This window comes from Giraffa tippelskirchi, chromosome 1, assembly GCF_054371585.1.
Source record: "Giraffa tippelskirchi isolate mGirTip1 chromosome 1, T2T-mGirTip1v1.2.pri, whole genome shotgun sequence".
NCBI classification, from domain to species: domain Eukaryota; kingdom Metazoa; phylum Chordata; class Mammalia; order Artiodactyla; family Giraffidae; genus Giraffa; species Giraffa tippelskirchi.
Genome location: NC_137275.1, coordinates 122,062,267 through 122,090,265, shown reverse-complemented (window position 1 = coordinate 122,090,265; position 27,999 = coordinate 122,062,267). Strand labels below are relative to the sequence as shown.

The window sequence follows — 27,999 nt, the reverse complement described above, 5'->3', positions numbered from 1 at the left end:
GATGCTCACCTGGCGGGAGGAGGAGAAGTGTGTGTGCACAGGCCTGCCTGCTCCCGAGCTGCACCAGAAGAGCAGGTGACAAACGACAGTCAGCGATGACGCCGTCAGAAAACACCCCAGTGACAGAGACCAACATCTCCAACGGTGGCTGGATTTCCCAGGCTTTTCAAACAGGTTTGGAGTGTAGAGAACTGTCATCCTCAGAGGATGTCTGTGGGGGGAGAGCTTAGAGTGGGGTGCACAGCTTCACAGCCCAGGAGACGCTTCACTCTTCTTTCATGAATTCTCGGTTGCAGGGGGGCATTGCCCCCAGGAGCCTGTCTAGCCCTTCCCTGGGGCAGGGGGACATGAGACCGTACAGGCCCCATATGCTGCCCCACTCCAGGCTGGCCGGTCATGTAAATGTCAGGGACTAGGCCATTAAAGCTCCCCAGCTTCAAGGTCAGACCCTCTGCTTCTTATGATCTAAAGTCCAAGCAGGATGAAGGGAGTTTATGAAATAAGTATACTGAACACCTGGGTAGGAGTTTATGCCTTGTAGTTTATGATGTTAGATTTCAGAAGATCCACTCCTAGGTGGACATAATGAAAGAGAATAAATGTACTCCAGGTCACTTAGTGGGTGTGTGTGGGGTAAGAGGAGGGGACGGGGCAGAGTGCTGTGGTTCTCATCCTCCTCTGTGCACGGCGCCACACCAGCCATGCGTGGTCTGGATCCCAACACTGACACTCACTGAATGTCTGCAGGTCTCACCGTCCTCTTCTCTAAAAATGAGGATAACAGCACCTACTTCTATGACTTCCTGGTGAGTTTAAATGAGATCAGGACGTAAAAATGTTAGTATCCTTTCCCTTTTCTTCAATATTCAGAAAATACGAAGATTAACTTTGGTTTGTATGAAATCCTCTCTAAGATTTCAGAACCTAGTGGAGCATCTGAGGCACACTTTGAAAATCAGACTCGAATTCTCCAGGTTGGTCCATGAACCCACCAGGGCCCAGGATAGACAGCCCCCTGCCCTGTGCTCACACCCATGTCTGCCGAGCAGCAGAGTCCACCTCACAGCCAGAGGTTTCCCAGCCATCACAGCTGCCCCCACGAGGAAGCACGGTCCGACTCCTGCAAGAGCAAACAACTAAGCGTCCCCAGCACTGAGTGCCCGGAAGGGGTGCCAGAACCCCTCAGGGCCACTCACTCCTGAAGCTGTCCACTGCCAAGGAAGAATGCAGAACAGGGTCAGCGCCCTACCTGGTGCCATGTGACCGCCGAGGGACAGCGGACACACTGGGCTGCACTCCTGCTGGGGCATTAAGGTCTCAATCAGCACTTGCTGCTTTGAAGAGAAAAGCCCTCACCTCACCGCAAGGTCACCTCACCGCAAGGTCACCTCCCCGTCTGTCCCGAGGGTGCGTGGTGGCCTCACGCTGCATTTCAGGGGAAAAGCCATGTGTGTCCGCAGTAAATGCAGATGCTAATCCGGTTATGAAATAGGCAGAAGGAATGAACGAACGTTGCTTCTGTCCTGAATTCAGAGCTCCAAGTAGCTTGGACACTGATAAAATACAGAAATGAAGTAGATTCATAAAACTGAACCTTTCATTACTTTGCTAAAGATCAGGATTCAGGATATTTCATGAAGTCAGATAACTTGTCTTCAAGATATTTCAGTGTGGAGTACGTTCTCTGAATCCAAGCCTTTCCTTCCCACTAATTATCACACAGGAGGAAATTCTGCTTGAAGGTTTGAATTCCACCACTGTTGAGAGCTCAGAACTCAAATGGACATACAGCTCTAAGTTTGCCAAGTACCCTGACTTTCTGTTTTCAGTATGGTCTCCTTTCTTACCCCGAATGTAGTTATATTTTGTGCAAAACATGTTATCCTCAATGATGGTGTGAAAAGCTTTCTTTCAAGAGAAGATGGAGGGAGGGGAGAGTCCAGGTACAGCTGTGCCTGAGCAGCATCCTTGCTGGGCTGAACGCCAGTGAACAGAGGTTCCTGCTGCCCAGGCTATGACCACGAGAGTGGTCCCCATGTGCCATCTGACCCTGAACTGTGCACGTGCCCAGCTCTCCTCACTAGGCTCAGAGCACCCAGGACAGGCCCCGAGACAAGGGGTGGCTCACAGCCACAGGGTGACCCTGGGCGGACAGTTTACAGCACAAAGCCCCCCTTCAGCGTGCATCCCTGTCACTCTTGAAGGGTGGGTCTCATCTTCTCCTCTGTCACAATCTGGGGGTCGCTCTCCAGTCGCAGTCCCTCTGGGCTCAGCTTTCTCACAAGCAACATCAGTACAGCAGGCTACACTTTTGCTCTAAAGTTCAGATTATCTGCTGCAGGAAATGAGAAATACTCCTGAATAACACCGACCCGGAGATGGGAGATCAGGGTGCCTGAGTCAGCTCTACTGCTAATGAGCTGTCTCCTAATGTTCTGACGTTCTGGGACACTGTTCTCTTCCTAATTTTTTTCAAAAGGGATACTCACTGCAGAAAGTGCAAGTCTCAGAAAGTCAAAGTGCTGGGACAATGAAGTAAAGTGGAGAGTCTTCCCCCAAACCACTCAGCCTCACAGCCCCCGCCCCACCTCAGGGACTGGCACTGCTTCTGCTCAGAGCTGTCTCCCCAGGACCTCCACAGTGGGCACCCACACACAGCTCCCAGTCTGGGCTTCTGGGTGTTGAGAGCAGCCGGATCACGAGTGTGCATCTTCCCTGGTGACGCTTCATCTTCCACGACTGTCAGGGACACCCCTCTGTGTCACCCCCCAGCTGAGCCGCAGCCCAGGTGTGTAGGCACAGACAGGCCATGCCTTACCAAGGGCACATGCGTCCTCCTCAAGGGCTCATTAGCATGGGCACAGCAGCGGTGAAGATCCTTGTACAATGTGAGTGCTCACTTTGAGCTTTCTATGGGAAAAATTTCCAGACACTGTCAGGTCAAAGGGTGTGTGAATTTCACAGTTAATGAGTGCAACCACTCTGCCCTTGAGAAGATCTTACGACCTTATCTTTATCTGTAAAAGGAGGAGAGAACAGATGAGCCTTTCTCCATCTTTTTCTAACAGAACATTCAATGCAGCTCAACTGAGACACTTTAAAGCCAGAATAGAGAGGCCAGGGTGGCACTCAGACCCAGCCGCCTGTCAGCAAGTCCACTCCTTCTAAGCCCTGTCCTCACGAGCAAGTTATCGAGACTGTTTGGCTTTGGTCTCAGTTGCCGAAGAACGCTCTTCCCCTTGGCAGCGCTGCTAGCCAGAAATGGAAGTGCTGCCTTGTCTACAAGGGGCTAAGAGACGGCTCCTGGCATTTGCTGCGCCATCACTTTCCACTCTCCCTTGTTTAAGGGACAGAACACTCCTTCACAGTGTGGGTCTCAAATTCAGTGCATGTCAGAGTCACCCAGGCCTCAAGGACCCATCCTCAGGGTTTCTAATTCGCTAGGTCTGTGTTTCTAAAGATTTTCCAGGTGATGATGGTGTGCGGAGTATGGCTTTTCAGGACGTTGTGTAGCACTGGGTGTGTTCATGTGCTGTCGCTTCAGTCGTGTCCGACTCTTTGTGATCCTATGGACTGTAGCCAGCCAGGCTCCTCTGTCCATGGGACTCCCCAGGCAAGAATACTGGGAGTGGGTTGCCATGTGCTCCTCCAGGGGATCTTCCCAACCCAGGGGTGGAACCTGAGTCTCTTATGTCTCCTGTGCATTGCAGGCGGGTTCTTTATTACTGCTGAGCCAGGGGGAATCTCTGGACATAAATCTGCAGTTAGAGGACCACCACCTGACTCTGAGAAGACTGAATTTACAGCACTTTAGATAACAGTTACCTTTAATTACCATACCAAGTCTTCTCTCTGTTCCAGGTTACCACAGGGCAGGAACAAGCCAGCTGCCCCGCCCACATGGACAGGTCACCAAGTCCCCCTTCTTCCCCACGCCCACTTGGCACAGGAACTGGGACTTAAGTGCACGTAACACAATTGCAAGAGAATTCCACCTCTTTGTGCTTCTCACAAAGGAAACTCTCTGTTGATCAAATGGTAAAAGGTACTGACACTGATGCCTTCTGGTAATCACCAGGTACGTACAGATACTTAAATGACACACCTCAGGCTGACAAACTCAGCTCTCAGTGACCCAAGTGCTGAAAGCAAACAGGAGAAAACAGGCGATGTGAACCTGAACCTCCACTCTGACTGCACGCAGTGGACCTGCAGGGCACTGCCACCGTACTTCCTGTTCTAGGTCTTGTATCTGAGAGTGACTGTGCAGTGGGTGTGGAAGTAAATCAAAGAATAGCTTCATGTTCTGTATTTGTGACAGGATGGTGGATTCTGCTGGAAGGAAGAATGCAGGTCACGGGAGAAAGACCTAGAACTGCAATACACACGTCACACCACAGGCTCTTCACCTGTCAGGTGTGACCCACCTGGTTTATGGTGGGTTTTCAGAGCACACTGAACTCATGTTACAGTGGACAGTTTAGTGATGAAGCGACTGGAAGGCCGTCAGCCAGGGGGAGAAGACAGAGGCTCAAAGACGCCTTCCTGGAACAAGGATGCACCATCTCCAAGGCCAGGCAGAGGTGGTACCTCTGAGCCCTTCCCCACCCTCTTGGAAGGGGCTCCGTGGGCACATGGGCACTGTCCAGGTGGGCAGGACCCCCGAGGTCCAGAGGCACATGCTGTGCTGTCCTCTAAGGCCAAGCCTACGCCTCTGGCCAATGAATGCCTTCTAAGTCTCGGTCAGTTGAGTTTTTTATTTGAATAAATCTTTCTTTAAAAAAATTTTTAAAAATGATTTTAGAGTTTTTTAAACTCCTATCTTATAGGTGACCAAAATCAGACGCTACTGAAAAAAGTGACAAGTAGGTCCCTGAATTCCTTTTGAAAGCCTCTAGAGAGAGTCTACAGCCCTGTGCTCAGTCTGTGAACATGGCCGTCCGGCAGAGCTATCTGCACATTTCCTGTGACTCTCTGGCGTGAAAGCCTGGCCAGGCTTTCTCACCCCCTCCCCATGGGGCCCGCTCCAGCCATGAAGCTGAACACCCCACTGTCCTGCACACGTATGGCCTCTGGATGTGCCCCCAGCGGCCTTCTGCACCCACGGTCACTTAATCCAACTTCCCCCAGCCACGCCTTGCTCGCTGTCTCCCCAACCTTCCCTGCCCCAGGAGGGCTCGTCGTGCTCCTCCAAGGCCTCCTCACTTCCACCGCTGGCCTCCCCCCTACCCCCCACTCAGTCGGGACAGGGGGCTGTACGTGCTCTCTGAGTCAATGAGTGAGTGTCCAAGTCTCTGCTGAGTGGCTGACACTGACTCGTGTGCTCACTTTTTAAAGCATAAGGAGAGGTTCCCTGTATGTCCTCCCCAACCACTACCATGTCACATTTGGAAATCATCCTTCCTTCATTAGGAAGTTGGCAGGGAAGACGGGCCGTGGAAGGTCACAGCTCAGTTTCCGTGGCACAGTTGTTTCCCCTGCACTGAGTCTAATAAATCTCAGGTCACGTTAGAACTCCGTGGGTGCCACCACAGGATGCCATGCAGTGAGGTCTTGTGTTGCAAGACTCAATACAGAAGTACACAAAACACTCTGAAAATGAACAGTACCATTAGGTATCTGCTGAATCGATGTATAAAGAAGTCATCTGCACTCAAGTATTGAGACAGGCCAGCCAGGAACTGCCTTTACCACCAGGCACATCCGCTCATGAGAGCCAATTTCTGATGCAATTGAGTCACAGCTTTCTGGAGGAACTGCAGCCGAAGACGGAACAGAAAGAAACACAGAGCTCTCTGCCTGTAGACGTGCAACTGCTTCGTGATTGACAGTGTGGGTAAATGCATCGAAAAGGCCAGCTTCCTGCTTGCATCAAGAAGCAGAGTGCTGAGACACGGCCAGACCTGCCCTCTGCGCCAACACAGGCGCCCGTGGGAGACGCTGCGGTGATGCCTGAGGCAGTGGGAGGGGCACCAGGCTTGGCAAGGTGTGCAGATGTGGCAGGAAATCTGGGTTTCCGCATTGCTGCTTCTGGCCCAGGTGCCAGGTCCTTGGCCTGGGCTTGCTCCCCACTGACATCACTTGATCCATGCCGCGCCCCACAGTGGCCTCCACATTTGATGAGCCCCGTTTTCCAGCTCGGCTGCGTCTCCCAGAACCTAATATGGAAGACCTCTGAGTCACGGGCTAGACCGCCTCGGCTGTTAAAAAATAGCAGAGCGTTTACTAACCACACTTGGCAATCAGCGCCCGTTCAAGGAGGCTGCCTGCTCCACACCACCGCTGCCCAGCCTGGCAGCTCTGACCATACGCAAGGACCACACAGCCCTGTGCATCCCGGGGTCCAGCACATGGGACCTCTGAAAATCAAAGGGAAACCTGAAATGTTCTTTCTAAAGTACGTGAACATCACTAGAGCTCAATAGAGAAGACCAGCCCCTGACCAGGTGGAACCAGAGATTTCTGCAAACTTTCTCAGGACCTGGCTTAGAGGTTACAGCAGGTCATTAATTATCCTGTGTTTCCCAAATTATACTCTATCTGAAGGGTGTTATCTCCTGAAATATAAATCTGCACACAACGTTCCAGAAGGCTTGGCGGTACATCTCATTTTTGCTACATGGTGCACAGCACTGAGTCTTGTGGCAGGCACAATTCCCTTCTGGCAAGGCCGCAGGGCCAAGCTCAGAGGGTGGAGCTAGGTCAGACGACATGGTGTATCTCCCTGGTTATCATGCACCGTGAAATACATGCACAGCTGCACATTTGTGTAAACACCACTATCACCGTCCTGGGGTAACGGGAACTTGAGGTCTCTGTGGAACTTTTCTTTCTAATAGAGTTTTGCTGATGATGAACGAGAACGTGGCACTTCCTGAGATCCAAGTTTTTCCTGGTCCAAGACCCAGGATCCGTATCGCAGAGTCCTCAGTGCTCAGTCCGGCTCTCCTGGAGAGCAGGCTGACGAGGGGCAGAGGTGGGCGAGAAGCTCTCATCTCTGTCCCCATACAGCTCAGGGGCGACTCGGTGAGTCTCACCCAGCCTGCTCCCCTACGGGAGGACAGCAGAAACTGGGGGCAACGCTGGGGCTCTAGGGGGACAGCTGGCTGTGCATGGCCCGAGCCAGAAGGACCTGCTTGTCTGAAGATTGGCTCAGGAAGCAAAAGGGGGTGACTTGAGAGCAACAGACCAGAAGGTCACAGGTGCACGTCTAGACTGCAGCGCTATGTCATCAGTGAGACAGACCTCTACCACGTGCAGGCTTGTGGGTGGCCCTGGCCAACACCAGATGCGTGCTGACCTCGCCAGGAGGCCCGGATGGTCAGCCCGACCTGTGGCTGCAAACACTGCAGCCTTCAGTCTGTCTGTCAGGAGCTGTAGTGACCACAGGACCTCCCTGATTCCTAATTTCAGCTGATGCCTGCTGGCAAGGAAAGCGATTGTATGGCCTTTTTTTTTAATTAATGAAAACTGCAGAAGAGAAACTATTTGAAACCAGACCTAATTACACTGATGGAAGGATGAATGGATTATTTCAAAGTCAGAAGACGATCCAAAAGTCACTTTGTAAAACAGACTCAAACCGAAGGTTAAGAGCAGCCCCCCTGGACACTCAGCCTTCACTGCTCTCAAGTGACTGACAGTGTCCGCCTGGCTGTGTGACTCTGGGACTGCACACAACTGCTCTCTTACATAAAACGCAGGGGCCATGATCGCTGCACAACACAGGCCACGGCACGCTTCACCATCAGTGCACTTTTCAAATACACCCCGATTACAGATTTAGGTAGAAGACAGTGGTAAAACTGAACTACTGGCACCACTGGGGCACTGAGTAAAGACTCAGGAGTCCAGTCTGATTATACCTCTCTTTATTCACATTTCAGAGTAGTATTTAGCTTAGTAACTAGAGAAGATTAAAACAATGGGATTAGAAAGAAAATAAACCCACAGGTAGAAGCAGCCCCGGGCAGAGGGGCAGAGCCAGGTGGGTCCTGCTTGGGAGTAACAGCAGCAGAGAGACACTGCAGGGGGTGGGGGGTGGCCGGAGCGCCCCAGACACAGCAGCAGCCCCCAGGGCTTGGGCCATCCTGGCGCGGTGGCCACAGGAACCCACCCAGAGGCCTCCACGAGCACTGCCTCCCCAGGTGAGCCAGGGTCCGGAATTCTCAACACGTAACAGTGACCTTGAACAGCTTTCCTCCAGAACCTGCAATCAGCGCTCTCGATCTGACTCGACCAGACCTGCCATCTGTGAGGAAGCAACCAGGAAACCCTGCAGGCGGGCTGGGTGCACCTTTCCAAGTGTAGCAGCCCCCGCTCCACCCTTGTGGGGTGGGGGAAGAGCTGAAAAGAGAAACCAGCAGGAGCCAGGGGACCAGCCCTCCTGCAGCTTCAGGAGGTGGAGTGTATGCATCACACTGTCAATCTGTCCAGCGGAGCTCAGGATACCCGCCCCGCCCAGCCCCAGGCAGGGACCACGAAGGTCCTGAACTGTGACATGAACGGGAGTCTGGCTTCATACCCAGCCCCGGGGCCCCACACTCTCGACCTGTCACGGGTGCATACTCGGGCTTTCCTAAATCTCCAAGTATCAACTCATTCCACATAACTTTTCCCTCGTTGGTACCCTGGAGCAAGGACACCCACTGGGGTAGAGAAAATCTGGCAGCTTTGTGCAGGTAGAGGGCACCGGAACTCACAGTGGCTGCTGAGTGGCTCTGAGGGAAGCAGTACAATTCCGTCTGTCTGCAAGCTGACAACCCTGCCTCCCCCCGCCTACTCAGGAAGAGGGGCCAAGGATGCTGAGCTTGGACCACTTCCATCTCATCCCTGGAGGATGCTTCTGCCTTGCAAAGAGACCTGAAGGCTCAGGTATCACTCTCTCTTGCAAATAAAAGCTCCCCTTGGGGCGTCCCTGGTATCTCAGTGGTAAAGAATCCTCCTGCCAATGCAGGAGACACGAGCTCAACCCCTGATCTGGGAAGATCCCACACATCTCGGAGCAACTACGCCCATGCACCACAAATCCTGAGCCTGTGCTCCAGAGCCCTGGAGCCACAACTACTGGAGCCCACGTGGCCTGGAGCCCTGCTTACAACGAGGGAAGCCACCAGAACGAGAAGCCCACACACAGCACCTAGAGAGTAGCCCGTACTCTCCACAACTAGAGAAAAACCTGCACAGCAACAAAGACTCACCATACTCAAAAAATAATTTTTTTTTTTTTTAAAGGTCCCCTTAGAGAGACCACATTCAGCCCCTTGTCCCCTGTCTGGGCATCCCGACCTCACCTGCCAAGACAGTTTACAGGTGCTGGTGCAGACAGTGTGCGCTCACACTCTCCATATGACACGACCATGTGAATCCCGAGAAAAGCATGGAGGACATACGAATTTGCTTCTCTCTTGATAAGTGCCTCAAACAGAAACTTCTACACATCCTACACAAACACATCCATGTATAGTTAACAAGACAGGTGGAAAACAAGGCTTTACCAGGAGAAACCGCAAATTTCTCCAACTCCAGTTCTGAGTTAATCCACCTGTGGCTTTACTGGATATGCTTTACTTCAATGCTCTTTCACTGGACAGGTTTTTCAGACCAGAACTTAGTCAAGTGACAGGATCTTCATGCCACTTTCCAATACTGGGAGTCCCACACCCCCACTCTCTGCTCTCCTTTGGGGCAGGGCTATTCTCCCAGGGATTTACCTGTGGTGATAATCCTCCCGGCTCAGCCCAACTCCGACCTCCCAGAACACCACACATGGATGTTTGCTTGCCTCCCGGTCACCTCTCTTTGGTCCAACACGCCATCTGCCTTTCCCTAGGGGCTCCTCCAACCCTTGCCCTCGCTCACTGCCCAGCAGGACCCTGGGCACAATGTTCCCCCCTCACCACTCACACACCATCAATGCTAAGTGCAGTTAAGCTCACCTTCTAACTAGGGAATGAACAATGAATCCAAACCCTTCAATCAATTCCTCAGCCACCAGCTCGCTGAGACTGAAGTGTGTTTCCAGCATGGTTCTAACCAGCCTGGTGGCTCCCCTGCCCCAGGAGGAGGTCATCCAGCATGAGACAGAGCACAGGCACCACGAAGAGCAGTGAGGTTTCATTCAGGTCCCTGTCAGCAGTGACACAAGAGAGCACACAATTGAGGGCGGTCTCACAGTCCAGACTCGACCTCAATGTTACCGAGAGGAGAGGGACTCAGCGAGATAACCACCAACAGAAGGAGCTGCTGTCTCAGGAGCTGTTATTAAGTATCAGAGCACCCCAGAGCAGGGAGCAGTCACTGATGATCAGGGTAGGAGATATGCAATGACATTTCTGGGTCAGTGTGCAGGAGGTGGACTGCAACAGTCACTCAGCAGACACTGACCACTGTCTACCAAGTGCAGGCTCCATTCCATGTAAGGCACACAGAAGAACAGCAGACCCTCCCCGCTGGAGGTCCAGGGGATGGTGAGTCTCTGGGGTCCAGGACAGACCACCAGTCAGGTGCAGGCACCTCCCCAGGTGACAGTCATACCTCCTCTCGGCAAACACCCACCCCTACTTGCAGGCAAAGACCTGCTTCCTACTTCACTGAGAAGACAGGAAGACCACCCTCCCCTTACCCACGCCGCTGCCCCACTGCTACATCTGTCTACACCTGCCCCCTGGCCCGTGGACCCCACCTACTTTCCAAAACCACAGATGAGCCATCTCTCTGACGTGCTCAATGAGGCGCTCTGACCCAGGCTGTCCCTGTGTCTCTCCGGAGCTGTGGTGGACAAGGTCAAGCCCTTGGTCCACGTACCTGGCTGCCTCCCCAGGCACCTGGCTGGGATGTTAGGCCAAGGGCGGCCGTGGTGTAACAGCCGCTTCTACAAAGTGCCAGGGCCTGCCTGGAGGAGCGATGCCGTCCTACTCACTCCCAGACTTGCTCTGTCTGTCCACAGCCGCTCCTCCGCCTGTCTCCTGCCTCCCTGGACAGACGCCCAGCCTCGCCGCTGCTCCTTTCGCGGCGGTCCATCCACCCCGCGCCACCCGCCCCTGCCCAAGACCAGCACAGAGCTAGCTGCAGCCCTGGATGGTTAGCTCACTTTGTTTACGGCTTGTCTCCCATCCCTAGGAGACAAGCTGCATGAGGGCAAAGGTTTTGCCTATTGCGGTGTCCATTTGGGTCCTGACTTTCTACCCAGAGTCCAGCCAGGGCCTGGGGCTTGGGACGTGTCCAGCAAGACCTGTCCAGCCCTGTCTCTGCAGACCTGCTGGCTCTGGGCAAACTCTTACCTGCTCACTCGCATCATTTTTAAGATGGGGATGCTGACAGTATTAACTACGTGGGATTACGGTGAAGATTAAATACATAAAGTATGTTACTCATTGTAGCACACTTTCTGGTAGAAGGTTAAGTGCTAAATGGTATTTACTAGATTGTTATTCAAAATATTATAATTATACATCAGCATTCAAATTATCTGAACCCAGGAGATATTTGTTTGGCAATTTAGTGCACTGGCATCAAAAATGAATGAGTGAATGAATGAAACACCTGGGAATTTTCTTTCTATTATTAAAGATCCTGAACCTGACTTGATAGACACTGAATGTACATCTAGCAGTGCTGATGCTCAGGCTCTAGAGGAAAAGATGATGTTCACAGTAACGAGGTCATGTCGACCATCAGGCAGCCCCTGTTGACGGGCCATCAGAGGGGATCCTGGCCTGCCTGGTGGACCACTGGGCTCACCGTGTCCACCCCTCTGGTGCCAGCTACAGCTATGCCCCCCACGTCCCCAGCTCTGTGGCTCCAGGGTGGGGTCTCCGTGGGCACAGGAGGAGCATGAGAGGAAATAAATCTTTCTAGGTGCCTTTATCTTTGAGAGTGTAAATGGAGAAACAGAAGGTGGGGGCCTTTGGCCACTGTTGCTGGGATTAGAATCTAGAAAAAAAATAAATCAAGTTGGAGTCCTGAGTGCATTCCCCACAAAACTGTGTTACCTATGTGGCTCCATGCTATGGTTTCACTAACAAAGCAGAATGCCCTGACCTGTCCCGGGAACCCAACCACAGGGGACATGGTTCCACGAAAGAGTTTTCAGAGTTCCCAGAGAAGGATTTACAAACACACACATTCTCCACGCAGCCCATCCTAAAGTGGACAGCGCTTACGGTTCACGTGCTACGAAGAGTGGGCCAGTGTGCACAGGCTGTGCCCAGAGGTCCAGGGCACCTCCTTCCCATGGGGTGTGGGCACCTGGTCCCCATTCTAGACACCTGGACACATGCCCCTCGGGGTCTGAGGCATGGCAGCTGCCTCCCCAAGGTTCCTTCCTCCCCCAGCCACAGGTGTCAGTTTTTTTTAATGTGGTTTTGTATGTCTTCTTATCAATCTGTTTTGAACACGTCTATGTGGAAAAAAATCAGAAAGTTTTACCAAAACCTCCTAAAACCACTATTTGCTCATTTCTCTGGCTGACACACTTGGCCTGCAAAGGGCAGCTTCTCCCTCAGGAGGAAATCTTTCCCATCAAATAAGCCTTTCTGCTTTCCCTAAGTCCAGGCCAGGCTGACACCAGCACCTTCCTTTTCTGCAGCGGAGACACTCTAGCAGCGGGGCCATCATGCACCAGGTAGGCTGACACGGAGCTGCCATGAGCAAGCACCCGCATTCTCAGCCCACCTCCTGGTCCTTGGGATCCACACACACAAGTAAGAAGGGTGAGGGTCACCCGTCACCGTCAGCCTTAAAGCACTGCCAGCAGCGAAGATGTACTGCTGAGGGGGAAAGGTCCTTCCGTGATTGGCGGTGCTGCAGAAAGCCATCCAGGGCACTGGTGTCAGCAGGTGTCTCTCCCTCCTGACCCCTCAGGCCTGCCTTCCTGCTGCTTCCCCTCCTGCCTCTCCTACAAGCTCCACTCTTGCTCTCCAGTTCCAGTCTCCTGGAGCAAATGGTTCTCACCCAGCACCTCTCATCCTTCTACACAATCTGATCAGAGCTGCCCCAGGAAACAAATCCGACCGAGTGCAACCTTGCAGGGCATTTCTAGAGCCAGCAACCTGGGAGGCAGTGAGGGGAAGGCCCCAGGCCCCACTCTGCGTCCACCAGCCTGCATCTTTACAATCTGGGGGCATTCCACTCCTCCTGTGTCTCCGAAGAGCTGACATGCATGAACGCAAGAAGATGTTCACAGGAAAATGTGCTCAGTGACATACTTTTGTAGTGTATATGCAATGTCTACTTCCCTCATTTGAAGAAGAGAATTACTTTGCCACCTAAAGAAGAGTAAGCAGTCTGAGAAATAAACCTCCATCGCCCAGTGTCTATCTGGATCTTCTGAAACATGCTGAAAAAGCACATCACATGTTGATATGAAGCTGTTTACATGGAAATACACACAAAGGAGATGGCAATGTCTAAAACATATCTTCATTGTTCCCAACGACTGTGAATGGAATCTGGAAACTAGGGGAAGAAAATCAACAATTGTTTGGACAATCAACAGTTGTGTGAATGAATTAGTAACTTTTTAAAAATAATGACTCCAGCATCTTGAGCAATGTAGACTCCTTGATGATTTCCAGGAAATACTTCATAATTCAGTAATAATGAGTGATTTTAAATATAATAGAGTGTAAGACTTACTATGGTCTACGGGAAATATTTTGGGGGAAAAAAGGAACTATTCTCAAAAGTAATACAAAGATTACAGCTCTTGAGAAAATAACACAATAAAGTTTTTCAAGATCAAGTGCAATGCAATGTGGTAGGTGGCATTCCACCTGTACTAAAAGAGTCAACTGAAACCCAGAGCCCACATGCCTATAATGAAGCGCCCCAGGGCTCCTTTAACTAGGACACCGACCTATTGTTCCCCAAGTCGTGTCCTCACCTGGGAACTCACTGAGTGTGCACTTATTACACCATTCCATCAGGCAGGCTACTGACCAGACCAGCTGTCGGAGTATTATGATTCACAGGTTTCACAGCCACAGAAAACAAAGCTGTGTTATTGTCAATCATCTACCCCCTAACTCTTCACCCAGAGCACAGAGTGTTCATACAGCCAAAAAGATAGGATGCTCACATGCCTAGCTTCTTACTAAGGGATGTGGTGTGGGCACCGGGCAACATCCCCTCCTCCCTCTTATTCAAAACACAAAGTAGAATAAATACCAAGTAACTCTTATTTTGTATAAAATAAACAGAATAAATAAAAATACAGCGAAGGGATAAGTTGGAAAGCATGTTGATCATATATTGATTACATAGCAGTTGTCTATTTCTGATATAGCCACCTCCTCTCTCTCTCCAGGTGGAACTCTTCCGGTCACTCCAAGGCACAGGGTCGCCTACTTTTACTAAACCAAACCCATGAGAATGGACCAGGGAAAAAACAAAATTCAGTCAAACCTCTCATCACTAAGTTAAAGCTCAGCAGCTTTTCAGAAGAAAAAGCCACTTTTTTGTTGGTGATGAGAAAAGTCAGTAAAAAGTTGACGACTTTGTATTGTGTTCAGAAGCAAACCAACACCCACTCCCTGGACGACCAATCCTTCCCTAGGCAGTGGCAGTTACTGCGACAAGACCCTTCATAACACCAACCAAGAATGTGTTCTCCAGGGCAGAGCCCAGCAGTGTCCGAGGTCCGCGGACCTCAGCGAGCCCGGGGTTGGGGGAGGGGTGTGGGTGTGGGGGAGGGGTGGTGGTGTAGGGAGGGGGTTGGGGGAGGGGCGGGATGGGAAGGGGCGGCCTTCTCCGCTCACGCCACCAGGGAGACTTTGAGTCTTCCCGCCTCCCGGGCCCGGGTGTGTCCACTCTGCCCGTCCCTGGGACCCCGGGACCCCAGTTCTCAAGCAGCCCGGGCCTGTCCAGGCTCCTGGAGACCCAGTTCAGACGAGTTCGGAGTGCAGAGAGCCCCGGCTCGGCTGGGGCCTCGGGGCGTCCCCTGGCAAGCACAGCGGCTCCGGACCCAGCACACTCGCCGCCCACCACCTTACCCGCCTCCGCGGGGAACCAGACCCGGGCGGCGGGGGTCCCTGGGCTCCGAGCGCACGGCCTCCCGGCCCCGCGCCCCCGGCCGGCCGGCGCCTCCTCCCCCGAGCTGGGACTCTTGGCGCGCCGGCGCCTGCAGAGAGCAGGGCGAAGAAAGGGCCGGACTCCCCCGCCCGCCTGTGGCAACGAGGTCACCCCCGCCCCCTCCCCGCAGGTTTGCCCGCGGTCCACGGCCGTCCCCTACTCTTTGGCCCCGACCCGGTCCCGGGCGCCCGAGGGGCGCTCCGCCCGCAGGGCCGGGAGGACTCCGCGGGCTGCGGCGGGCTGGGGCCTGGGCTGCCGCCTGCCGACCAACTCCCCCTTCCCCGTCCTCAAGGCCGCCCTACCTGCCGTCCGGCTGCGCCCCGCCGCTCGGGACCCTCAGAGCCACGGGCCCAGGACCCGCGTGGACCGCGCGCCGGCCGGGGTACCTCCGGAGGCCGGACGCCCCGCCCGAGCGCCTGGGCAATAAGTGTCCGCGGGGAGGGGGCGGGGCGGGGCGGGGGCGGCGCCGGCCCGGGAGGGGAGCGGTGGGGAGGGGAGCGAAGGGGGCGGGAGGAGAGCGGGAGGGGAGGGGCTGGCGGAAGGCAGCCCCCCACCCCCCGCGCTCCCCGGGTCGGCCCCAAGTCCCGGGCAGCACTGGGACAAATGGGCTTTCGGGAAACTTCCAGGAGTAATGGATAACGGGAAAGAATTCCACCTTTTTTCTAAGCCAAGAGGGATGTCGGCTGCCTGCCCGGCGATCTGCCGCAGGTTTTTATCTCCTTTATGAGGAGCGGCCAGACCCTGGGCTCCGGGCACATTCCAGCGCGCCGGGCGGGGGTCCAGGGTTCAGCCCCAAGCCACCAGTGCCATCAGAGTCGGTGCCGCGCTTAAATCTCACGGCACAAAGATCGTGTGGAAGGCTTCTTTCTTCTTTAAGGGGGAGAGGGGGTAATTTCTAGGCTTCCACGAATCCGTTCACTCTGCTCGCTTATCAATGAGTAACTGAATTCAGGGCCCTGAGGGTGAGAAGCGCTAGGCGTTCCGGTTTCGCAATGTCTCAGGAACGCGGTCCCTGTCCTGTGATCTTCTGGGTCATAAACTTCTAGAGGCCCTGAGTCACTTGGTTTAACCCAGTACGCAGGGATTTCTATGGAACCGTTTTCAAGGAGGAAATGGACTCCTAAACTCCAGATTTCCTCATGTAAAGTGTGTGACTTTCGGTGGACTCCATCCGGAAGCCAGGTGGGTGTCTTCTCCCTTCACTAACCCAGCTCAGGACCCTGGCTCTGGGCGTCCCCGAGCAGTTGGGTCAGCAGTTATTTCTGGCCTGTTCCTCCTACACAGCACCCGCTCCTTGACCATCAAAGCCACAGCTCTCCTACTCACGACCAACTCTCACAAAAACGAACAGATGAACACTAACAGTTCACACTTGCTGAACATCCAGGGTTGTGCCTGCCCCTTTCTGTAAAATGGTCACCAAGAAAACGTCAGTCATTTCCATCTAGGTCTGCAGGTCACTGGCCGCGGTAAATGGTCCAGTAATCCCATCCCTGTCCTCAGTATTAGTATGGAACAATAGGGTTTCTGGGTTCACAGACCTGAGACAGGAACTCTACCTTCTCTCTCTCTCCCTGAAATAAATGATTTTTAGATTAAACATGATGTCTGTAAGATACCCAAAGAAGACATTTGCCTGTGGTTGAACCCTCAGAGATAAAACACTGTTAGAGGGTGCAGTGTTTTTGTCCAGACTCCCGACCGTGCATCTCAACACACACTCAATACACAGATTAGAGCATCACTCACAGATGAGTCTGTAACCTACAACACACTGTGGCCATCTTTCCAGGTCTACTACATAACTTTATTCTCTCTTTGCTTTTGGCAAGGAACAGAGGTAAAAAGCTCAGGACGTCACTGTTTAACTTTGCCTTTCAACTTTTGGTGTGCTCATTCCCAGGCAAGTGGCCATTAGGGATACAGGAATGATACCGCTTGTGTTTTGCAGGGTTTTCTCGAAGGCTGGAGTTGACATTCTGAAATGAGAGTTAGGACTTAGTGGTCTGTGCTGTTTTAACTGTGGAAGTCTAAAGTTTAAATTTTTTTTCATAGTAATGGGATTAATTTGATTAACTTTAAAGCTATAGTTCTTAAATGTTATGATTTTACAATGTAGAAGTCCATTCTCAACACAGAATTCTTTTCTGTAAGCACAGAAAGAATACAATGGATAAGCCTGCTGTGTGCTGTGCTGTGTTTAGCTGCTCAGTCGTGACTGACTTTGCGACTCCATAGACTGTAGGCTGTCAGGCTCCTCTGTCCATGGGGATTCTCCAGGCAAGAATACTGGAGTGGGTTACCATGCCCTCCTCCAGAGGTAAGCATGAGTTACCACCAAGGAATTGATGCCTTCAAACTGTGGTGCTGGAGAAGACTCCTAAGAGTCCCTTGGACAGCAAGTAGATCAAACTAGTCAATTCTAAGGAAAATCAACCCTGAACACTCATTGGAAGGACTGATGTTGAAGCTAAAGCTCGAGTATTTTGGTCATCTAATGCAAACAGCCAACTCACTGGAAAAGTCCCTGATGCTGGGAAAAGATTGAGGGCACAAGAAGGTGTCAGAGGATGTGATGGCTGGATGGCATCACTGATGCAATGGACATTGGTGTTGGGCAAACTTCGGGAGACGGTGAGGGACAGGGAGGCCTGTTGTGCTGCAGTCCATGGGGTCACAAAGAGTCAGACACGACTGGATGATTGAATAACAACCACCACCACCTCAAGTGTTTACCTGGCTTGGGAGAGTGTGTACGATGGATTAGACCCACAGGGTTGGTGAACTGCCTGAAAACATCCATTCTGCTCCTGTCTGGAGGCAGCATGCAAGGGTGACCCAGAGATCTACCACCACTGCCTTACGCCAGCTCAGGAGCCCAGAGATGGGGACCAGTTTCCACTTCCCCGAGATCCAGCAGAACTGAGAACGGAGTTTCAGTTCTGAGTTTCAGACTGAGAACACCGAAGTTTTGAATGCTTTCAACTTTTACAGTTTCTATGCGTGCGGCAGTGGAGGCGTGGGTGCATCTTAGTGGTCACTCTGGCACACCCAGGATTTGTGACAAGTGTTATCAGTGCTTATAGGAGTGATGCCAAGCTTGAGAAAGAACATGCCTCCCCTCATGCACACTGAGACCCTGACCAGCAACCTTCCCCTTAGATGTCCTCCTTACTGTCCCTGAGCTCCCTGTCTGGCGAGGAGGCAGCAGGAAAGGGTAGAGAACACACCTGCATCCAGTCTCACCCCGAGGGGCTGCATCTGGGACCCTCACTGCCTCCCCTGGGGGCTGGGAGGGCATCTGGCCAAGTCTCCTTTAGAGTTTCCATCTCCAGGGTCACTTGGCACACTTGGGCTCAAACACCTAAGCGTCAAATGTTCAAATTTAATCTGAGATGAAGTAATGTGCTCAGCTGTCTGTCTAGAGAGGAGTATGGGGCAGTGAAGCTAATCTTTCAAACCATTCCTTTTTTTTTTTTCCTTTTCATATTCTCATGAAAGGAGTAAAGTGCAGGTGTTTAAAAAGCAAAATGGCAAAAGACACCTAAAAGCAAATGGCATCACTGAAGAAACATGATCCTGTTGGAGAGGCCGGCTCCCAGCTGTTCCCTAGATGCAGACAGAGAGCGCTGACTGCTGGCAGGCACCACACAGCCCCTATGTCACACACGCTCAGAGCTGGAGCTCACACTTTACCCAGTGGATACGCTGCCCTCTCACAGAATATCCACTGGAAAAACCACCACAACAGGTCAGCACCCAGCCGTGTTTTTCTAACATGTAAAGCCAAACATCTCTATTTCCCTTCCTTTTCTATACATGGAGCAGTAAAAGAATGTTAGTATATCTTCAGATGTTTTGCTTAAAATAATATTTCAATGAAAATTACCCAAACCTTGAGGTGTTCTCAGAAGATTCTTGGCCAGTGGGCTGGCACATCCTCTGTTGGGAGGTTTTTGCTATGTATTTCCTCCGAGTGATGGATGGTGAATGTAACAGATGTTCTGATAGCAGTTCAGTATAAAGGTCTATTTCTACTCACTTCTGGTGCTTTGATATTATTTTTAAAAACCTGTTCCTTTAGCTCTTGTTGAGTTTTTGAAAACCTACAAGATCTTGGCTCCATGGCCCATTTCTTCAATTGCAGAGATTACTTTTGCAAGGAATTCCAAATATGCTCAGCAAACAACAACAGACTAAGAAAACAGCAGAGCAGCTCTAGATTGTGACTGATATGGGTTCCAACTATAAATAATAGCATTTTGGGGAAAATGTTTCTGAGAGGAAAGTGCTTAAGACCAGCCTTTGTTCTATGCATGTTTAAAATGAGCACCTTTAAGAAGTCTTGGACCGCTTTGAGTTTGGACTCTTTGTAATTAATTGCATCATTTAAGAAACATATGTTTCTGTGTCAACTATCAGATTATTTTAATGAAAGTGCGAAATAATTAAAAACATGCTGCTGCTGCTGCTGCTAAGTCGCTTAAGTCGTGTCCGACTCTGTGCGACCCCAAAGACGGCAGCCCACCAGGCCCCGCCATCCCTGGATTCTCCAGGCAAGAACACTGGAGTGGATTGCCATTTCCTTCTCCAGTGCATGAAAGTGAAAAGTGAGAGTGAAGCCGCTCAGTCGTGTCCGACTCTCAGCGACCCCATGGACTGTAGCCTACCAGGCTCCTCCGTCCATGGGATTTTCCAGGCAAGAGTACTGGAGTGGGGTGCCAAAAAACATGGATCTCCTCAAAAGGCTACGCCTGTGCATTATCTGACCCTGAATACGGACCAGTGGGGTAGAGGGAGGGCACAACTCCAAGGACAATTCATACTTTCAACAGAAAAGCAGAGTAATGTATTCCAGCGGCCAAAAGCTTTCTGGCTCTTCAGTTTGTACATAACTTTTTATTAAGGGCAGGGAGAAAGGCTGAGGGGAAATACATGGGGCTGTTTGTAGTTGTGTAAAAGTGACTGGAGCCCAGTGGACATGAAATACCATGTGAGGGACCGTGGCCACCAGAAGGGCTGCAGTCGTGGAAGTTAAAGAAAGACGGTGAAACTGTAAACAGAAGAACAGGCTGAGCTCGCCCGAGTGCAGGAGGCCTTGAACCTGCAAAGGATTCCAGGCAAATCACAGAGGCAGACCAGCGGGAGCCACGGTCCCTCCTAGGCTGCTGCCGTGACCTTGAACTCAGTGTTCTCATCTGTAAAATGGTGGAAAGGCATTTCCTTTGGCTTGCCCTTGAGAAGATAAACGAGATGCTGCCTGGGCAGCCCCACCACAGTGCTTGGTAAGTGGGTGGAGGGGATTGGTTTCTTTCTTCTTCTTCTTCTTTTTTTTTTTTTTTTTTACAAAATGAAGCCTAGTTTCTTTTCTTTTTTCTTTCTTTCTTCTTTTTTTTTGTTTTGTTTTTGTTTCTGTTTTTTACAAAGCACAGTACTTAGGAACAGAGTAAAAAGTAATAATCTGATACCATGCCATTGATTTCACACACAGTCTCCCATTTTATCTGCTTCTTCAACCCATGGGAGGTCTGGCTGCTACCACACGCCCCTGCATGGAGGACACTGAGCTCAGAGAGGCCAGGTAACCTGGCCAAGGAGACAGAGCAGGCCAGGGCAGAAGCAACAGCATAAACCGTTACCTCCAGAGCCCACCCTCCAGGGGGTCTTACTCTGGAGTGAAAAGTATGTGTGTGGGGAAGGTCAACAGTCACAGTCAACAGTCTCGGGATTCCGTGATCTCCGTCAGCAAACCCTTCCTCTTTCTCGCCGAGTTGTACCGTGCACAAGAACGTCTGCTCGGCCCCGCCATGGCTCAGGCAGTTCCGAACACGTCCTGCTGCACTCACAGAGTCTGACTCATTCCCCTCAAGTGCCCACTTCCCAGGCAGAGCAGCTGTGCCGGCTCCAGTGCAGTCACCCCTAGATTCCATGGGGTTACTGAGAAGGCACGGTTAAAAGTAGGAATTTGCCTTTTTCTGTGATTCTGCTGAGGAAATGATGAAATACCGCAGTCAATTGGCTGGTCAGTTTAACTCCGTCCTGCATAAGAAAAACCTTACACTGAGTCCTGTAAATGCAGTCACTGATACACACACAAAGGACATAGTGTGACACTGTATATTCATCGCAGTGGCAGTTTATGAAGTTACAGACGAGCTATCTCTTAAAACTGATGATGCTGTGACAAAGAATCTTGTGTTGCTCTTTGTGTAGATTCCTCTGGACGCTCAGAAAATGAGCAGACCAGCCATCATCCGACTGCTGCTCCCAGAAATACAGGATGTCAGACAACCCAGTGACAGAGCCGGAGGTGGTGTTGAGGACCACGGACCCCAACGGGGTACAGACTGGGACCATGTCACAGCAGGAAATGAGCCTCTTTCCCGAGCCCTGAAACTCTCCCACACCAAATCCCTCACTTCCTAAACCGGAGGATCCGTCCAGTGCCTTGCATTAATATACTAATCCTCTGGTTCAAATTAATGCGATTACGTTATCTGAAGTGCTTAATTATTTTCGCTTACGGAAATATGAGTGGGTGCTGCAGTGAACGGTTTTCTAGCAGAGATTCCCAAGTGCTAAGAGAACTGTTGCGATTATTTCGTGGCAGAGATCTCTAACACACAGAAAATGTGCAAACCTAGACTCTGGTACTGAAAGGGCATGAGGAGAGAGGATTAAGTATGGTGAAATCAAATACTCCAATTAAATTTGCTCTAAGAATAGAAATTTAATGATGCATTTTATATTGGAAAATCCTGACTGTACATCCTAAGACACTAGAGGAAACATTTGGTAACATCGGTAATTAAGTAACTTATTTTATCTGATATATAGTTTATGTGTTTGATCAGTAAAACAACTGACTTAATCATACTGCTACTGCCTGTTATGGGCTATTAAGTGAATTATATTATATCACCCTGATACAACAAAGTACTAGATTTCAAGAGAAAAAAAGACTTTCCTCTAAGATTCCATTAGATTAAGGAATAGTCCCACTGTTACAAAGAACTGAGATTATTCTTCTTCTATCAGTATATCATATTGTCTGTGTTTATAGTAACCTCAGAAAGAGTTAACTGAATCTGAGTTAATCTGGTCACTTTATGGGATAATGTCAAGAGAGTCTTCAAATTCAAAGAACTAAATTCAAAGAACTGAGTGTCCTAGCAGTGTTTTCAGATGGCCTTGTCTTTTACAACAAGTAATGAATTGTGATGAAATGTGCACATGAAGAGCTGAAAGAGAGAAGACTGCGCTGAGGGAAACTGGAGTTTAGGGCGCCTGTTTAAAACTGTGCGCACTGATATATACATATATATATATATATATATATATATATATATATATATATATGGCTCCTGAGTGCATGGGTGGTGTTGTGGGTCTGCCTCCCCTTGTGGGCGGCTGGCAAAAGACTGGCCTCACTTTGGTGCCTTGCCCCTGTTGCTTGGGGAAAAGCATCAAGAGAAAAAGAAGCGAAAGAGGGCGAGTACTCCGTTACCACCAGGCCAGCCAAGGTCAGGATGGCCACTGTCTGTAACCCTGGGCAGGGCTGGTTCATCCACCAGTGGGTGCCCTGGCTCATGTCCTCCCACCTGTGGCAGCCCACCAACAAATTTTAAGTTTTATGTACTTTTTAACTCAAAAGGAAGAAAAATGAATACACATGACTGTTACCAGGATAACTATGTAATAATAAACCTAACCTGGATTCCATCTATCTTTATGCTGATGCTGTTATAAAATTCAAATTTTTTTAATGGAGGAAGAGACCTTAAAGGCAGAAGAGCCTGGGGCCCCTGAACGTCCCAGGTCAGCCTGGTCACTGGTGGCTGATGCTCGTCTGCGCCCGGCACACGTTGATTCATTGGCTCTAAATCACATCTGCCCCCTTGCCTCTCTGCAGGGCTGTACTGTGTGTGAACCTAAGGCAGTAGGTGTCACATGCTTTTCAAAGAAGAAAACAGGTCCTGTGTTCTCAGACTCTTTATCGTCTAAGTGGGAGACAGTCAGCTGTTAACAACAGGTGCTTTGCAGTGGCTCATTCATGTGGACATTTCTTTTATGAGTTAATTAGTCATAACTCCCTCGTGAGCAAAATGCACATCTGGGAAAATAAAACTGCCCACTGAGAGTGAGTTATTGGTGCGTAGGTGGGGCACAACCATCCCTTAAAAGGCTTAACGAGAACCCTGATGCACTCAGAAGCTGGACTGCCAGAATGGACATCATCAAAAGAGCTACAAACAATAAATGCTGGAGAGGGTATGGAGAGAAGGGAGCCCTCCTACACTGCTGCTGGGAATGTAAATGCATGCAGGCACCATGCAGAACAGTACGAAGGTTCCTTAAAAAACTAAATGCAGAGCCACAATGTAACCCCAAAATCCCACTCCTGGGCATATATCTGGAGAAAACCGTAATTAAGACACATGTACCCCAAAGTTCATAGCAGCCCTATTTACCATAGCCAGGACATGGAAGCAACCTAAATGTCCATCAACAGAGGAATGGATAAAGATGTGGTACCTATACACAATGGAACAGTATTCAGCCATAGAAAAAAATGAAATAATACCATGTGCAGCAACATGGATGGACCTAAAGATTGTCATACTAAGTGAAAAATGTCAGACAGAAAAAGACAAATATTATATCTTATCGCGTATGCTGCTGCTGCTGCTGCTAAGTCACGTCAGTCGTGTCCGACTCTGTGCGACCCCATAGACGGCAGCCCACCAGGCTCCTCCGTCCCTGGGATTCTCTAGGCAAGAATACTGGAGTGGGTTGCCGTTTCCTCCTCCAGTGCATGGAAGTGAAAAATGAAAGTGAAGTCGCTCAGTCGTGTCCGACTCTTCGAGACCCCATGGGCTGCAGCCTACCAGGCTCCTCCGTCTATGGGGTTTCCCAGGCAAGAGTACTAGAGTGGGGTGCCATTGCCTTCTCTGATATCATGTATATATGACATCTAAAAAATGGTACAAATGAAATTACTTACAAAACAGAGTCACAGATGTAGACAACAAACTTATGATTATCAGGAGGGAAAGGATGGAGAGGGATAAATTGGGAGACTGAGATTGATATACAACCATTATACAAAAAATAGATAACTAATAATAACCTACTGTATAGCATAGGTTGTTTGGTTGCTCAGTTGTGTCCAACTCTTTGCAACCCATTGGACTACAGCAAACCAGGCTTTCCTGTCCTTCACCATTTCCTGGAGCTTGCTCAAACTCAAGTCCATTTAGTCGGTGATGCCATCCAACCATCTCATCCTCTGTCGTCCCCTTCTCCTCTTGCTTTCAGTCTTTCCCAGCATCTGGGTCTTTTCTAATGAGTCAGCTCTTTGCATCAGGTGGCCAAAGTATTGGAGCTTCGGCTTCAGCATCAGTCCTTCCAATGAATATTCAGGACTGATTTCTTTTAGGATTGACTGGTTTGATCTCCTTGCAGTCCAAGGGACTCTCAAGAGTCTTCTTCTACACCACAGTTCAAAAGATCAATTCTTTGGCACTCAGTATTCTTTATGGTCCAACTCTCACATCCATACATGACTACCGGAAAAACCATAGCTTTGACTAGATGGACCTTTGTTGGCAAAGTAATGTCTCTGCTTTTTAATATGCTGTCTAGGTTGGTCTCAGCTTTTCTTCTAAGGAGCAAGCGTCTTTTCATTTCATGGCTACAGTCACCATCTGCATTGATTTTGGAGCCCAAGAAAATAAAGTCTCTTGCTGCTTCCGTTGTTTCCCCATCTATTTGCCATGAAGTGATGGGACCAGATGCCATGATCTTAGTTTTCTGAATGTTGAGTTTTAAGGCAGCTTTTTCACTCTCCTCTTTCACTTTCATCAAGAGGCTCTTCAGTTCCTCTTCACTTTCTGCCATAAGGATGGTGTCATCTGCATATCTGAGGTTACTGATATTTCTCCCAACAATCTTGATTCCAGCTTGTGCCTTATCCAGCCCAGCATTTCACATGATGTACTCTGCATAGAAATTAAATAAGCAGGGTGACAATATACAGCCTTGATGTACATCTTTCCCAATTTGGAACCATGTTGTTCCATGTCTGGTTCTAACTGTTGCTTGTTGATTTGCATACAGATTTCTCAGGAGGCAGGTAAGGTGGTCTGGTATTCCCATCCCTTGAAGAATTTTCCACAGTTCCTTGTGATCCACACAGTCAAAGGCTTTGGTATAGTCAATAAAGCAGAAGTAGATGTTTTTCTGGAACTCTCTTGCTTTTGTGATGATCCAATGGATGTTGGCAATTTGATCTCTGGTTCCTTTGCTTTTTCTAAATCCAGCTTGAACATCTGGAATTTCTTGCTTCACATACTGTTGAAGCCTCACTTAGAGAATTTTGAGCATTACTTTGCTAGTATGTGAGATGAGTGCAATTGTGTGGTAGTTTGAACATTCTTTGGCATTGCGTTTCTTTGGGATTGGAATGAAAACTGACCTTTTCCAGTCCTCTGGCCACTGCTGAGTTGTCCAAATTTGCTGGCATATTGAGTGCAGCACTTTCACAGCATCATCTTTTAGGATTTGAAATAGCTCAGCTGGAATTCTATCACCTCCACTAGTTTTGTTTGTAGTGATGCTTCCTAATGCCCACTTGATTTCACATTCTAGAATGTCTGGCTCTAGGTGAGTGATCACACCATAATGGTTATCTGGGTCATTAACATCTTTTTTTTATGGTTCTTCTGTGAATTCTTGCCACCTCTTCTTAATATCTTCTGCTTCTGTTAGGTCCATACCGTTTCTGACCTTTATTTGCCCATCTTAGCATGAAATGTTCCCTTGGTATCTCCAATTTTCTTGAAAAAATCTCTAGTCTTTCCCATTCTATTGTTTTCCTCTATTTCTTTGTACTAATCACTGGCTTTCTTATCTCTCCTTGCTATTCTTTGGAACTCTGCATTCAAATGGGTTTATCTTTCCCTTTCTCCTTTGCTCCTCTTCTTTTCTCAGCTATTTGTAATGCCTCCTCAGACAACCACTTTGCCATTTTGCATTTCTTTTTCTTGGGGATAGTGTTGATCATTGCCTCCTGTACAATGTTATAAACTTCTGTCCATAGTTCTTCAGGCACTCTATCAGATCTAATCCTTTTGATTTAGGTCATACCTGAATGACCTAGTGGTTTTCCCTACTTTCTTCAATTTAAGTCTGAATTTGGCAATAAGGAGTTCATGATCTGAGCCACAGTCAGCTCCCAGTCTTGTTTTTGCTGACTGTATGGAGCTTCCCTATTTTGGCTGCAGAGAATATAATCAATCTGACTTGGTACTAACCATCTGATGATGTCCATGTGTAGAGTTGTCTCTTGTGTTTTTGGAAGAGGGTGTTTACTATGACCAGTGCATTCTCTTGGCAAAACTCTGTTAGCCTTTGCCCTGCTGCATTTTGTACTCCAAGACCAAACTTGCCTGTTACTCCAGGTATCTAAGAACCATGCCCTGCAGGGCCACCCAAGATGGACAGGTCATGGTGGAAAGTTCTGACAAAACATGGTCCACTGAAGAAGGGAATGGCAAACCACTTCAGCGTTCTTGCCTTGAGAACCTCGTGAACTGTATGAAAAGGCAAAAAGATATGACACTGAAAGATGAACTCCCCAGGTCCGTAGGTGCCCAATATGCTACTGGAGAAGTGTGGAGAAATAGCTCTGGAAGGAATGAAGAGGCTGTGCCAAAGCAGAAGCAATCCAGTTGTGGATGTGTCTGGTGGTGAAAGTAAATTCTGATGCTGTAAAGAACAATACTGCATAGGAACCTGGAGTGTTAGGTCCATGAATCAAGGCAAATTGGAAGTGGTCAAACAGGAGATGGCAAGAGTGAACATTGATATTTTAGGAATCAGTGAACTAAAATGGACTGGAATGGGCGAATTTAACTCAGATGACCATTATATCTACTACTGTGGGCAAGAATCCCTTAGAAGAAACGGAGTAACCTTCATAGTCAACAAAAGAGTCCAAAATGCAGTACTTGGATGCAATCTCAAAAGTGACAGAATGATCGTGGTTCATTTCAAAGGCAAACCATTCAATATCACAGTAATCCAAGTCTATGCCCCAACCACTAATGCCAAAGAAGCTGAAGTTGAATGGTTTTATGAAGACCTACAAGACCTTCTAGAACTAACACCCAAAAAAGATGTCCTTTTCATCATAGGGGACTGGAATGCACAAGTAGGAATTCAAGAGATAGAACGGGTAACTCTTAATACTCTGTAATAACCTATATGGGAAAAGAATCTAATAATGAGTAGATATATGCATATGGATAACTGATTCATTTTCCTGTACAGCGGAAACTAACATTATAAACCAACTATACTACAATAAAAATTAAAAAAACAAACAGACAACAAAGCGGGACCTCCTCCTGTCATGTCTGGAGAATGAGGGAGGGCAGGTTGCGGGCCACATGCGAGGTGTTCTCCTGACCTGTCTGTGGCTCTCAGTCTCCATTCAGACACCACACCTTCCAGACTCCCTACCCATCCTGGGTCAGGGGTCCACCTCATGTGCAGAATCTTCTGTTTGTCATTTTTCATATCCCTAAAGAGTCCCTTTTTAGTTCTAACTTGTCCGTGGTAATAAGAGAATGCTTTGGCTACCCCCAAACACCTCTATTTGGTAAAATAATTCCAAGCTTGGTTCATTGTAATCAGATACCCATTCAGACTTTATTTTTTAGCCTGAGTTATTTCTTTTCTAGCTTTATTAAAGTATGATTGACGAATAAAAATTGTACATGCTTAAGGAGTACAATGCGATGTAAATTTGCTTTGTGTAATGATGATCAAGCTAATTCATATGCCCATCACCTGAGTGACCATTTGTGTGTGTGTGTGTGTGTGTGTGTGTGTGTGTGTGTGTGTGTGTGTGTGTGTGTGTGA

General features: G+C 49.4%; 1 protein-coding gene across 29 annotated transcripts in view; it reads right to left on the bottom strand.

Annotated features, from left to right (window-relative positions):
* PALLD (palladin, cytoskeletal associated protein) overlaps positions 1-27,999 on the bottom strand; it is a 373,633-nt gene that overhangs the window by 58,994 nt on the left and 286,640 nt on the right. For 7 of the 29 annotated variants that reach the window (XM_081494824.1, XM_081494766.1, XM_081494865.1 and 4 more), the window contains exon 1: positions 15,375-15,473. The exons of 19 other annotated variants lie outside the window; for them this stretch is intronic. The gene's annotated coding sequence lies outside the window, so the exon portion shown is untranslated. Of the gene's footprint in view, positions 1-9; positions 15,192-15,374; positions 15,474-15,727; positions 15,918-27,999 lie in introns of those variants that run through there. 3 more of the 29 variants (XM_081494854.1, XM_081494813.1, XM_081494806.1) reach the window with 3 other exon arrangements.